The sequence below is a fragment of the Artemia sp. Qi Xiang Cuo genome, chromosome 14, assembly GCF_049724085.1.
Source record: "Artemia sp. Qi Xiang Cuo chromosome 14, ASM4972408v1, whole genome shotgun sequence".
In the NCBI taxonomy this organism is placed as follows: Eukaryota; Metazoa; Arthropoda; class Branchiopoda; order Anostraca; family Artemiidae; genus Artemia; species Artemia sp. Qi Xiang Cuo.
Genome location: NC_142807.1, coordinates 43,996,183 through 44,008,638, shown reverse-complemented (window position 1 = coordinate 44,008,638; position 12,456 = coordinate 43,996,183). Strand labels below are relative to the sequence as shown.

Below are 12,456 nucleotides of genomic sequence, written 5' to 3'. Positions count from 1 at the left end.
TTTGTCTTTATAATTTAAAAAGGAGCTCATTTGATTGCAAATTCAAAGGGTGTAGTGGCCTTTTTAGTAGTCGAAGGTGATTTGAGGGTAACTAGCCCCCCTCTCTCGCCCACCTTTTCCCCAAATACATTCAATTATCATTTGTAGATAGCCATTTTTTTCAGTGTTGAGGTTTTACATATAAAAATTATGTTTTTGAGGAGGACACTCCCCCAAAGCCCTCTAGGGCAAGGGTTGTACGTTATGCCCTGGGGGCATATAAGGTTTTTATAGAACGCATCGTCGTAGAAACTTCAAAAAGGGCTGATTCGATTGGAGATTGAAATGGCTAGTGCTCTTTTTAATAGTCGAAAGTGATTGGATGGCAATTAACACCCATTCCACATCCACCATTTCCCCAAACATATCCAATCAAAATTTTTAGACAACCATTTTATTCCACGAAGTTTATAATTCAGGAAATTATACCTTTGAGCAGGACACCCCTCCCACAGTCTTCAGGGCAAGGGTTATAAGTTATAACCTGAGGGCATATAAGGTTTTTATTGAAATCTTTGTCATAGAAACTTGAAAAAGGGCTCATTCGATTGGAAATTCAAAGGGCTAGTGCCCTTTTTAATTGTTGAGTGATTTGAGGGCAACTAGCCCCCCTCTCACGCCCACCTTTTCCCCAAAAACAAGCAACCAAAATTTTTAAATATCCATTTTATTCAACGTAGTTAAAAGTTTTGTAATTTAGGTCTTTAAGGATGACAACCCATCCCCCCTACAACCCTCAGGACAGGGGTTGTAAGCTATGCCCTGGGAGCATGTAGTAAAAACATCAAAAAGGGCTCATTCAATTGAAAATTGAAAGGGCTAGTGCCCTTTTAATAGTCAAAAGTGATTGACGGGCAACTAAACCCCCTCTCACGCCCATCATTTCCCCACACGCACTCAATAAAATTGTTTAGATATACGTTTTGTTCAAGTTAGTTGAAAATTCTGGAAATTAGGTATTTTAGGATGGTGACTTTCTCAGAGCAATCAATGTAAGTGCTTCAAGTCATGTCCTAGGAACACGTAAGCTTAAATAAAAAGTTGTTGTAGTAATTTCAAAAGGGGCTCATTTGATTTGAATTTGATGTTGCCCTTTTTAATAGTCGAAAGTGAGTGGAGAGCAATTAACCCCCCCTCTCTTCCCCACTATTACCCCAAAAACATTCAATAAAAGTATAGAGACAGCCATTTTGTTCAACGTAGTTCAAAGTTCTGGAAATTATGTATTTAAGGATGATAAATCCCCCAGAGTCCCCAGGGCAAAGGTTGTAAGTTATGCCCCAGGGGCATATAAGGTTTTTAATGATAGAGTTGTTGTAAAAACATCAAAAGGGGCTCATTCAATTAGAAATTGAGAGGACTAGTGCCCTTATTAATAGATGAAAGTGATTGGTGGGTAACTAACCCCCCTCTCACGCCCACCATTCCTCCAAACACATCCAATAAAAATTTTCAGATAGCCATTTTGTTCAACGTAGTAGAAAGTTCTTAAAATTAGGTCTTTGAGGATGACAACCCCCACCCCCAGCCCTCAGGGCGAGGGTTGTAAGTCGAGGGTTGTATCCCCTGGCGGCATATAAGGTTTTTTATTGAGATCTTGTCATAGAAACTTCAAAAGGGCTCATTTGATTGAAAAATTGAAAGGGCTAGTGTCTTTTTTAATAGTTGAAAGTGATTGGAGAAAGACTGACGCCCCTCTCACGCCCACCATTTTCCCAGACACATCCAATCAAAATTTTGAGATAACCAATTTGTTTTAACATAGTAGAAAGTTCTGGAAATTAGGTCTTAGAGGATGACAACCACCCTCAGAGCTCTTAGGGTAAGGGTTGTAATTTATGCCCTGGGGGCTCATGTGGTTGTAATTTATGCCCTTGGGGCATATAAGGTGTTTATAAGAAGTTTTGTCATAAAAGATCAAAAAGGACTCATTCGATTGGAAATCGAAAGGCCTAGCGCCCTTTTTAATAGTCAAAAGTGATTGGAAGGCTTGACAATTTTATAGTAAAGATTGATGTGGATACAATGTATCATTTCTTTTTTTGTTGTTGTTGTTGTTTACACCAGGGCACTTGGTATCGAAAGAGTTGTCATAGAAACTTCGAAAATGGCTCATTCGATTGAAAATAGAAAGGACTGATGCCCTTTTTAATAGTCGAAAGTGATTGGATGGAAACTAATCCCCCTCCCACGCCCACCCTCCCATTTGACTTTATGTTTAAAAACTAAATGTTGCCACAAGATTAAATCAAAATGCACTGTGTTAATGCTAATTCCCAATAAGGCATCTCAGCAGTATCCCAAGAACAACTGATGGTATTATGTTCAAATTTTCGGGGCTGCTTCTGCTCTTAAAATTAAACCAAATCAAAATAGCATAAGTGTATCCAAGCTATCACAGAAAGTAAACAGATTTTTTGGCGAATGGTATCAAGTTTTCCATTTCAGGACAAATAGAGGAGGTATGAAACTAAATTAAACACTACTATTTGCGTCCAGATTTTTAAGAGGGTGTATGCTGTTAAAAATTGCTGAAAATTTTTCTCCAGCATACAAATAGCAGTTCAAACTTTAAATTCTTAAAAAAAACAAAAAGATTTAAAGTATTATTTTCTTTTTCTCTGAAAAGACTGTGTCAATATCAAACAAACAGAAATTAATTAAAAAAAAAGAATTCCACAAAATAAGTTTTTCAAAGAAAAGTAAAGAACTCCATTAAACAAAAAATGAGCAAAAATAAAATAAAATAATCTACCAAGCCTGAAACTACCACAAATCAGCATTGATAAATAAATGAATGCCAGAACAAGGCCAGAAAATAATTTGCATTTTACTGAAAAAAATACAAATGCCTTCCCAAGGCCAGAACATGATTTGCACTTTACTGAAAAAAATACAAATGAATCTGCATTGTCAGTTTAATATACATATACTGATATTTAGTAATCAAATGTTAAGATTATTTGATCTATTAAAGTTATAAAAGTGAAAACATTTTTTTTGTCAGTAAAATGCAAATTATGTTCTGGCCTTGGGAAGGCATAGACGTTTTGAGCCCCACTCATGTCAATTTCTGCTCGTTTTTAGTTTGACTTGATTATTTATTGTAATTTCTGTTTGCTTTGAGTTTTATTTATTTATTAATGCTGATTTGTGGTAGTTTCACGCTTGGTAGATTATTTGATTTTATTTTTGCTCATTTTGTTTAATGGAGTTCTTTACTTTTCTTTGAAAAACTTATTTTGTGGAAAAAGTTTTTTAAACTAATAAATAAATAAATGAAACCCAAAACAAAGAGAAATTAAAATAAGTCAAACTCAAAACAACCAGAAATTAAGTCTGAGTAGGGATCTAAACCCTATGCTTTCTAAAAGCCAGAATATAATTAGTACCTTACTGAAAAAAAAATCTTTTAAATGTTTTCAATCTTTTAATTTTAAGAAATCAAAAATTAATTAAGGTTTTAAGGAATAAATATCAGCATATGTATATTAAACTGACATTGCACATTTTTTTCACTAAATCCATTTGAATTTTTTTCAGTAAAGTACAAATTATATTTATATTAATTATATTTTACTTTTTTTTTAATTTGAATTATACTTCAAATTATAATTTATTTTTTTGAAAAACTTGTTTTGTGCAAAGTTTTTTTCTGATTAATCATAGTAAAATGCACATAGTGCCTTTTAGTTAGTTCAACATCCCCCTTGAAATACCCTGAAAGTTTCAACTAAATAGAACTGGCAGGCATACAGTGCATTTTGGTTTATTTGAAACTTCCCCTAAACATTCCCTGAAAGTTTCACCTTCATACTTAGCCTCACTTGTTTCAGTAATCATAGTAGTAGTAGTAGTAGTAGCATGCACACAGTGTATTTTTGTTAGTTCAAAATCCACTCAACTCACCCTGGAAGTTTCAATTTAATGCTCACCATGGAAGTTTCAAATTAATACTCTAAGCTGTTCCTGACATTCTTTTGACAATCTTTATGCTCATAATGTGTTTTGATTCAGTTCAACGTCCCCCTAAAACCATCCCTGAAAGCTACAGCAGTATCAACAGCTGTAGTAGTAGTAGTATTATTACTAGCAGTATGCACATAGCAAATATTGTTTTTTTTCAACATCCCCCACAATACACACTGAAAGTTTCAATTTAATACCTTAAACAATTCCTGAGACATGTGCTTGCATTTGTTGGTATTCTAGATGATTTTGTCAACACATCCTTTAAATCCCTCCTCCAAACTTAAAACCCTAGCTGTATCCCTGTATCCAGCATCCCTAGCATGGATTTGTTAGTATGAAATCATACCATATGGTCCACCATATGTAATAAATATGTATGCATGGTCATATCATATGTAAAGTTTGACATTAATATGTAAATGATTAAAATACAAATTCCCACTATTGAAATTTGGGTTTCAAATAATCAATATTATGTATTTGTGTTTATGTAACTAAACCAGCTTAAAATAGCTTTACTGTCCAGACTAGAACTTTTTTGGTTTAATTGTTTTTCTATGAATTATTGAGGCTATTCTTTTTTGTGTAATAGATCAGGAAGCAATATTTGATTGGACCCCAAAAATCCATATTGGTTGGGCCCTAGTTTTAATTTAGTGAAACATTCCCTGAAAGCACTACCTGGATGCTGCCCCTGGTTTTTGATCACAGGCCTTCCCCAAGGGCTGTAAGGAGGGGGGACATATCAAGAAGCTTAGTTGTTGTACCTTTCAACTATACTGACCAAGATGGTTATCTCAAAATTTTGATTGGATGTCTTTGGGGAAAAATGTATCTGGGATGGGGGCTTGTTGCTCAAATCACTTTTGACTCTTAAAAAGTACACTAGAACTTCCAATTTCCAACTGAATGAGCCCCTTCCCAAGTATATACAACAAATTCTTCCATAAATAGTGCATTGGTGAGAAACGCCAAATACATTTTGCCCATTTTGCTCTTTACTTAGGCAGCACTAATGCACTGCCTATGATTACAAAATCTGTATGTAACAGCAGATATGTTCTTATTCTTTGGAATTATCTTTTTTGAACCAATTGTAATTTTGCAGAAATTTGTCCTATAGGTACGTATAGTCTTTATATATATTTTTTTTTTTGAAAAAATATTACTTTGACAGTAGGCCTAAATCTGAAAAAAAAAAATTTTACAGGTTTTTTTTTCTGAAAATAGTATAATTTTCTGAAGAAAAAAATAGTTCTTTTTGACATTCTTTTATTGACAAAGTTCGTTTATTTTCAACAAGCTTCAAATTCCAACCTTAATTTGCCTTTTCAAAATAAAATAAGGATATCAGAGTATGTTTATTATTATTATTCTTATTGGAAAAGAAGAGAAACACAGTTTGAAGGGAAAACCAGACCAAATATTAGTCTAAACCAATGTTTTCAATTTTATGCTAAGCACATTTGAACTATGCTAAACATTACAGCAAATTCCAACTGCAGAAGCACTTTCTGCAATGGGGCACTGCATTAAAAACATAGTTCAAAGGTGATTGCAATAGCAATTTTGTAATTTGCAAAAAATTACTTTAACAAGGAGGGTTTGATTGTGCTGGGTCCCACCAATCCTACAAACAGCCCTGAACACAAAAACCAAATAAACAAAAGGAAGTAAAATAACATGGAAACAAGTAAGTTATCCTTCTTCTTACATAATCCATAATAATATATATATATATATATATATATATATATATATATATATATATATATATATATATATATATATATATATATATATATATATATATATATATATATATATATATATATATATATATATATATATATATATATATATATATATATATATATATATATATATATATATATATATATATATATATATATATATATATATATATATATATATATATATATATATATATATATATATATATATATATATATATATATACTAGAACTCTTGATTTCCAATCAAATTCCATATGAAGTGCCTCTGGGAAAAAAAAATAATAAATAAATAAATAATAAAACATTGGAGCCATATGGCTTTTACAATAGGCAATGCTATAGCATTGCCTCTGATTTATTATTATTATTTATTTTCCCAGAGGCACTTCATATGGAAGTCATATAAACTTCAAAGGGGGCTCATTTGATTGGGAATCGAAAGTTCTTTTTAAGGGTCAAAAGTGATTGGAAGGCAACTCAGAGTGATTGGAAGGAATTATTAGAGGGTAACCAGCCCCCCTCCCAGGCCCTTTTTTCCCAAATGCATCCAATAAAAATTTTGAGACAGCTATTTTGTTAAGAATAGTTCAAAGATCATATAACAAAAACTTCAGAGAGGGCTCATTTGATTAAAAATCAAAGTTCAAGTTCACTTGATGACACTCCCCCCATAGCCCTCAGGGTACAGGTTGTAAGTTAAGCCCTGGGGGCATATAAGGTTTTTCATTGAAAGCTTTGTTGTAGAAACTTGAAAATGGGATCATTCAATTGGAAATTCAAAGGGCTAGTGCCCTTTTTAGTAGTCAAAAGTGATTGTAGGGCAACTAATCCCCCTCTCCCATTGACCTTTGCCCCAAACACATCCAATCAAAATTTTTAGATAGCCATTTTGTTCAATGTAGTTAAAAGTTTCAGAAATTAGGTCTTTGAGGATGATAACCCCCTCAGAGCCCTTTGGGCAAGGGTTGAAAGTTATGCTCTGGGGATATATAAAGTTTTTATAGATAGTGATGGTGTAGAAAATTCAAAAAGGGCTCATTTGATTAGAAAATAGAAGGGTTTGTGGCCTTTTTAATAGTCAAAAGTGATTGGAGGATATCTAACATCCCTCTCACACCCATCATTTCCTTAAGCACATCCAATCAAAATTTTGAGATAGCCATTTTGTTTAATGTAGTTGAAAAGTCTGGAAATTAGGTATTTGAGAAAGACAAACCCCCACAGTCCTCAGGGCAAGGGTTGTAATTTATGCCCGGGGGGCATATAAGGTTTTTTTTTTTATAGAAAGCGTTGTCATAGAAAATTCAAAAAGGAATCATTTGATTGCAAATTGAAATGGCTAGTGCTCTTTTTAATAGTCAAAGGTGTTTGTAGGGCAAGTAACCCCCCTCTCACACCCACCATTTCCCCAAACACATCCAATCAAAATTTTGAGATAGCCATTTTGTTTAACATAGTTGAAAGGTCTGGAAATTATGTCTTTGAGGATGACACCCCCCACAGCCCTCAGGGCAAGGTTTGTAAGTTATGCCCTGGGGCATATAAGGTTTTAATAGAAAGCATTATCATAGAAACTTCAAAAGGGGCTCATTTGATTGGAAATTGAAAGGGCTAGTGCCCTTTTTAATAATCAGAAGTAATTGGAGGGCTATTAACCCCCCTCTCACACCCGCCATTTCCCCAAACACATCCAATCAAAATTTTGAGATTGCAATTTTATTCAACATAGTTGAAAGTTCTGGAAATTAGGTCTTTGAGGATGAACCCCCTCCCCCAGCCCTCAGGGTAAGGGTTGTAAGTTATGCATTGGGGCATATAAGGTTTTTGTTGAAAGTGTTGTAGAAACTTCAAAAGGGCTCATTTGATTGGAAATTGAAAGAGCTAGTGCCTTTTTTAATAGTTGAAAGTTATAGGAGAGCAACTAATAACCCTCTCATGCCCAACATTTCCCCAAATGCATCCAATCAAAAATTTGAGATAGCCATTTTGTTCAACGTGGTTTAAAATTCTGGAAATTATGTCTTTGAGGATGACAACACTCTCACAGCCCTCAGGGCATGGGTTGTCATTTATGCCTTAGGCGCAGATAAGGTCTTTATAGAAAGCATTGTTGTAGAAATTTAAAAAGGGCTCATTTGATTGGAAATTCAAAGGCCTAGTGCCCTTTTCAATAGTCAAAAGTGATTGGAAGGCTTGACATTTTTATAGTTAAGATTGATGTGGGTACAATGTATTTTTTTTTTTTTTTATATTAGGGCACTTCATATCAAAGGAGTTGTAATAGGAACTTTAGAAAGGGCTCATTTGATTGAATACAGAAAGGGCTAATGTTTTTTTTTTAATAGTCAAAAGTGATTGGAGGGCAACTAATCTACCTCCCATGCCCACTATGTTTAAAAACTAAACTTTGCCTTAAGATTAAACCAAAATACACTGTGTTAATGCTAATTCCCAATACAGCATCTCAGATGTATCCCAAGAAAGACTGAGGGTATTATGGTCAAACTTTTGGGGCTACTTCTGCTCTAAAAATTTAACCAAAGTGAAATACTGTAAGAGTATCCAAGCTATCAAAGGAAGTTAACAGATTTTTTTGTGAATGGTATCAAGTTTTCTATTTCAGGTCAACTAGAGGAGTTAGGAAACTAAATTAAATACTACTATTTGTGTCCAAATTTTTAAAAGGGTGTATGTTGTTAAAAATAGCTGAAAATTTTTCTCCAGCATACAAATAGCAGGCCAAACTATAAAGTCTTAAAATAAAATGAAAAGAAATGTATTATTCTCTTTTTCCCTGAAAAACAATGTCAATATAAAACAAACAGAAATTAATTAAGACTAATTTCTGGTTGTTTTGAGTTTGACTTATTTTAATTTCTCTTTGTTTTGGGTTTCATTTATTTATTTATTAATTTAAAAAACGTTTTCCACAAGATAGGTTTTTCAAAGAAAAGTAAAAAACTCCATTAAGCCAAAAATGAGCAAAAATAAAATCAAATAATCTACCAAGCATGAAACTACTACAAATCAGCATTGACAAATAAATGAAACCCAAAACAAACAGAAATTACAATAAATAACCAAGTCAAACTCAAAACAAGCAGAAATTAGGCCCGTTTTTTAGCACTAAGATCTTACATCTTTCTGCAAAGATTATCGTTTTTTAACTCATCTTTGTTCTAAGATCTTACAGCTCACTGATGTTAGCAAAAAGTGTGAAGACTGCCACTGTTCTGCCATATAGAACAATGATGAGAGAACTTTGATGATCTACTCACCATTGTTCTCAGACCTCTGATCAGAGCAGAATGATGAAAGACATTTGCACAAAAACAACCAAAGATGTAAGATCTTTGTTCAAAGATTTCACTTTTAAGTGTTTTCTGACAAAATGTGTAAGATCTTAGCACATTGATGAGTGAAAAAACAGGCCTATTAACATGAGTAGGGCTCAAAACCCCTTTGCCTTCCCAAGGCCATAACATAATTTCCACTTTACTGAAAAAAACACAAATGAATGTGCATTGTCAGTTTAATATACATATACTACTATTTAGTAATCAAAATGTTAATATTATTTGATTTATTAAAGTTATAGGCCTAAAAGGAAAAATATTTATATTTTTTCAGTAAAGTAGAGTTTGACTCTGTTATTTATTGTAATTTCTGTTTGTTTTGGGTTTTATTTGTTTACTGATGCTGATTTAAGGTAGTTCCATGCTTGGTAGATTATTTTATTTTATTTTTGTTTATTTTTGGTTTAATGCAAGTTCTTTACTTTTTTTGAAAAACTGATTTTGTGGAAAATTTTTTAATTAATATTATTAACAGGGGCATATAGGCTACCTAGCCTACCTAGCTGGGCAGCAGACAACCACTGAAGCCAAACCTATTATTTTGTTCTACTATCCCAATCCACAAATAAACCTATACAGCAAAACAGAAGGGAAGGACCAGAGGCTATAAAACACACAAATGGATAACATAAAAACTATCAAGCTATCATTGATAGGCTAGTTTTGAATGCTGAATTGGTTTAGTTCTTTTTCTCATGAAGTTTCCTTGTATAATTTTACTCTTTAGCTTGTTTTACTATCCCCAAGGCAATAGCTCTATTTTTCCTCTTAGATCGGGCTCTGCCTCTTTGAGATACAATTTAGAACCTGGGTTCACTCCTAAAAGTTTCACTTAGCTAAGCCTACCTAATAACTCAACTACTTTTCAAGACAGCAAAATCTCTTCACCAGAAGTTTTACCATAGAAATCTTATTATTGTTTTCAAACACACTTATCCTGTTACTATAAAAATGATAGGTTATGGAAATACTTGTATATTATCGGACATTTGAAACTTCCCAAGTTTATTAGACTATTTCTTCAATAGATGATGGGCTCAGTGTTGCCACTGGACCGGCACCGCTCCGCGGCGCCAGCCTCGTCAAAAAGTGGCATTTCCGCGGCATCCTTGAACAAAAATGCGGTAAAGACCACGGCACGCCCGAAATTCCCGGAAAAAGCTGTTTTGTATTTTTGAGAGAGAATGGGTGAAAAATATCACTTTAATATGAATGTTGATTCAGTGTCAAGTGAAGTGTGGTGAAGATCTGTCATAAATTTGAGAAAACACGTGCTGTCTATCCTTCTTTTCAGCGGTCAAAGGTAAGCTTGGTCAGCTCAGTCCATAACACACATTTATCGTTCATCGTTTTCTTCAAGCACACAAAAGAAGTAAAAGTGCAGAGGTACACAGCAGGGAAAGTCCACGGTGGGAAAACCGTATAAATGTGAAGTGAATAGTGAAGAAATTAAAAGGGATTTTTCCTTGGGCCTTCAAGCCTATCCAATAGAATAATTGATAGGTAACTAGATTCTCGTATCTCAACCTTTTTCGATTAATGTTTAATGAAAATCAATATCAAAAGCTTCAAGAAGGAACAGTCAGATAAATAATACAAGACAAACAGACAAGATTAATCGGAATCGGACTGTTCACGTGTGTCACAAACAATATCTTTGGCCAGATCATACACAATGCTTTGGTTCAAATCGCTACAGTCACGAGAAGAGGCACTAGCCTTAACTTTGAGTACACACTTGACTAGTCCAGGTTTTAGCTCTAGCAATGACTTACCCGAGTCAAGGCCTCCTTTAGAATTGCGCTTAAGGCCACAATTGGTTTTCAGTGTTACCGAAAGAGTCACTGCACTCAGTCGGTTTCACTTATCAGTTTTCGCTTCCTTGAGCAAACTGAAGAGACGCTCGGCAATAACGTTTGAGAAAGGGAGTGAGAAAAAGTACATAACCATTTTCCCGACATTTGGGAACATCCGACTACCATTTGGTGACTTTGTTTGTAAGATGTGGTGCTAATAAACAACAATATCCAAATCATCTACATCAAGAAAATGGATAATAATAGGCAGAGCTATATTCAGTATATACCACTATTCCGGTTCTATCTTTCCTTTATTCCAAACTACAGAATCGTAGTAGTTGAAGAACTGACGAAGATTAAGAACTACCAATTCGTAACTAGAGGAGCTTGGGGTAAGCAAGTGTACCAGGTCGTAGATCTTTTCAGAGAACGGAAAACGGTCAAGAATTTGTGGAACAGCTTCGACGTAGAAATCCCTCAGGGAGCGACGAATCGGGAGACTTTCCGCTACAAAACGGCCACTGGTAACTTCTCTCGTTTCGAGCCCCACAAGGAAATCTTACCCTTTGTAGCCGATATAGACATTTTCGTTAGGAAGATAGTTCACTTCGTCATGCGGATTGATGTCAAAAGGGTTGACTGTTCTAACATATGAAGGCTTCATAAAGTTCATGGCTAATGTCCGAAGAAGTTTTTCCACCTGGGTTTTCATGAGGTGAAATGGGAGTTTTTCAGACTGGAAGATGGCGTTGAACTCATTCAGCTCTCCCAACACTTACTCGATAAAAAACATCACAGCCCTCCAGTATGGGTTGTTTAGTGTCATTATTACATGATCATTAGCATGCGAGGGATCATCAAGTACCAACGAGTCCCAGTACAACGTAAGAGTATCCCACTGTTCGAGAATACGGCGTGCACAGTTTTGAAACGACAGCCAGCGTGTTGGAGCCAAAGTTAGGAATCTGTGCTGCTCCACTTGAGTATAGACTTGAAACTCCTTCCCATATGCATCTTGGCGTTTTGCGCTGTGCCTGAAGTGATTGCACACAGTCCGACATAGATCTTCGAGGCTCTTGGACAGTTTTTTGCAAGCATGACTTGCAACATGGGCACACAGATGGCAGCTACATTTCACAACTGTAATCCAGGGATATTTCCCTTCAACAAGTGTTTTGATTGAGTGGTTTATCCCCATCATAGCATTCGTTGTGTCAGAGGAGAATCCGACCCAGTTTTGTAAAGGAACACCCGCCTTCTTGACATCATCCATCACCTTCACTAGTTGGTTGAATAGACCAGACGCTGATCCGTCGCTGCATTCGACAAGAGCGAGCAAATCTACCTGCACAGTCATGGCTTCATCACAAAAGCTGACACATACAGCAAGTTGTTTGGCTACAGAAGAATCTGTGGTCTCGTCAATTACTACGGAGAAAAGATTCATTTTCAGGTTTTCAAGAAGCTTTTCATGAAAATGAGGGGCCAACGCTTGTCAAGCAATATTATTTGCTTTAGTTGTACCAAGAGTGG

The 12,456-nt window shown here is 34.9% G+C and overlaps 1 protein-coding gene across 2 annotated transcripts in view; it reads right to left on the bottom strand.

Annotated features, from left to right (window-relative positions):
- The window catches only part of Sec71 (ADP ribosylation factor guanine nucleotide exchange factor Sec71), a 201,612-nt gene extending 191,469 nt beyond the window's left edge, over window positions 1-10,143 (bottom strand). For both annotated transcript variants that reach the window (XM_089100054.1, XM_089100055.1), the window contains exon 1: window positions 10,096-10,143. The gene's annotated coding sequence lies outside the window, so the exon portion shown is untranslated. The remainder of the gene's footprint in view (window positions 1-10,095) is intronic.
- Between the last annotated feature and the right edge of the window lie 2,313 nt (window positions 10,144-12,456).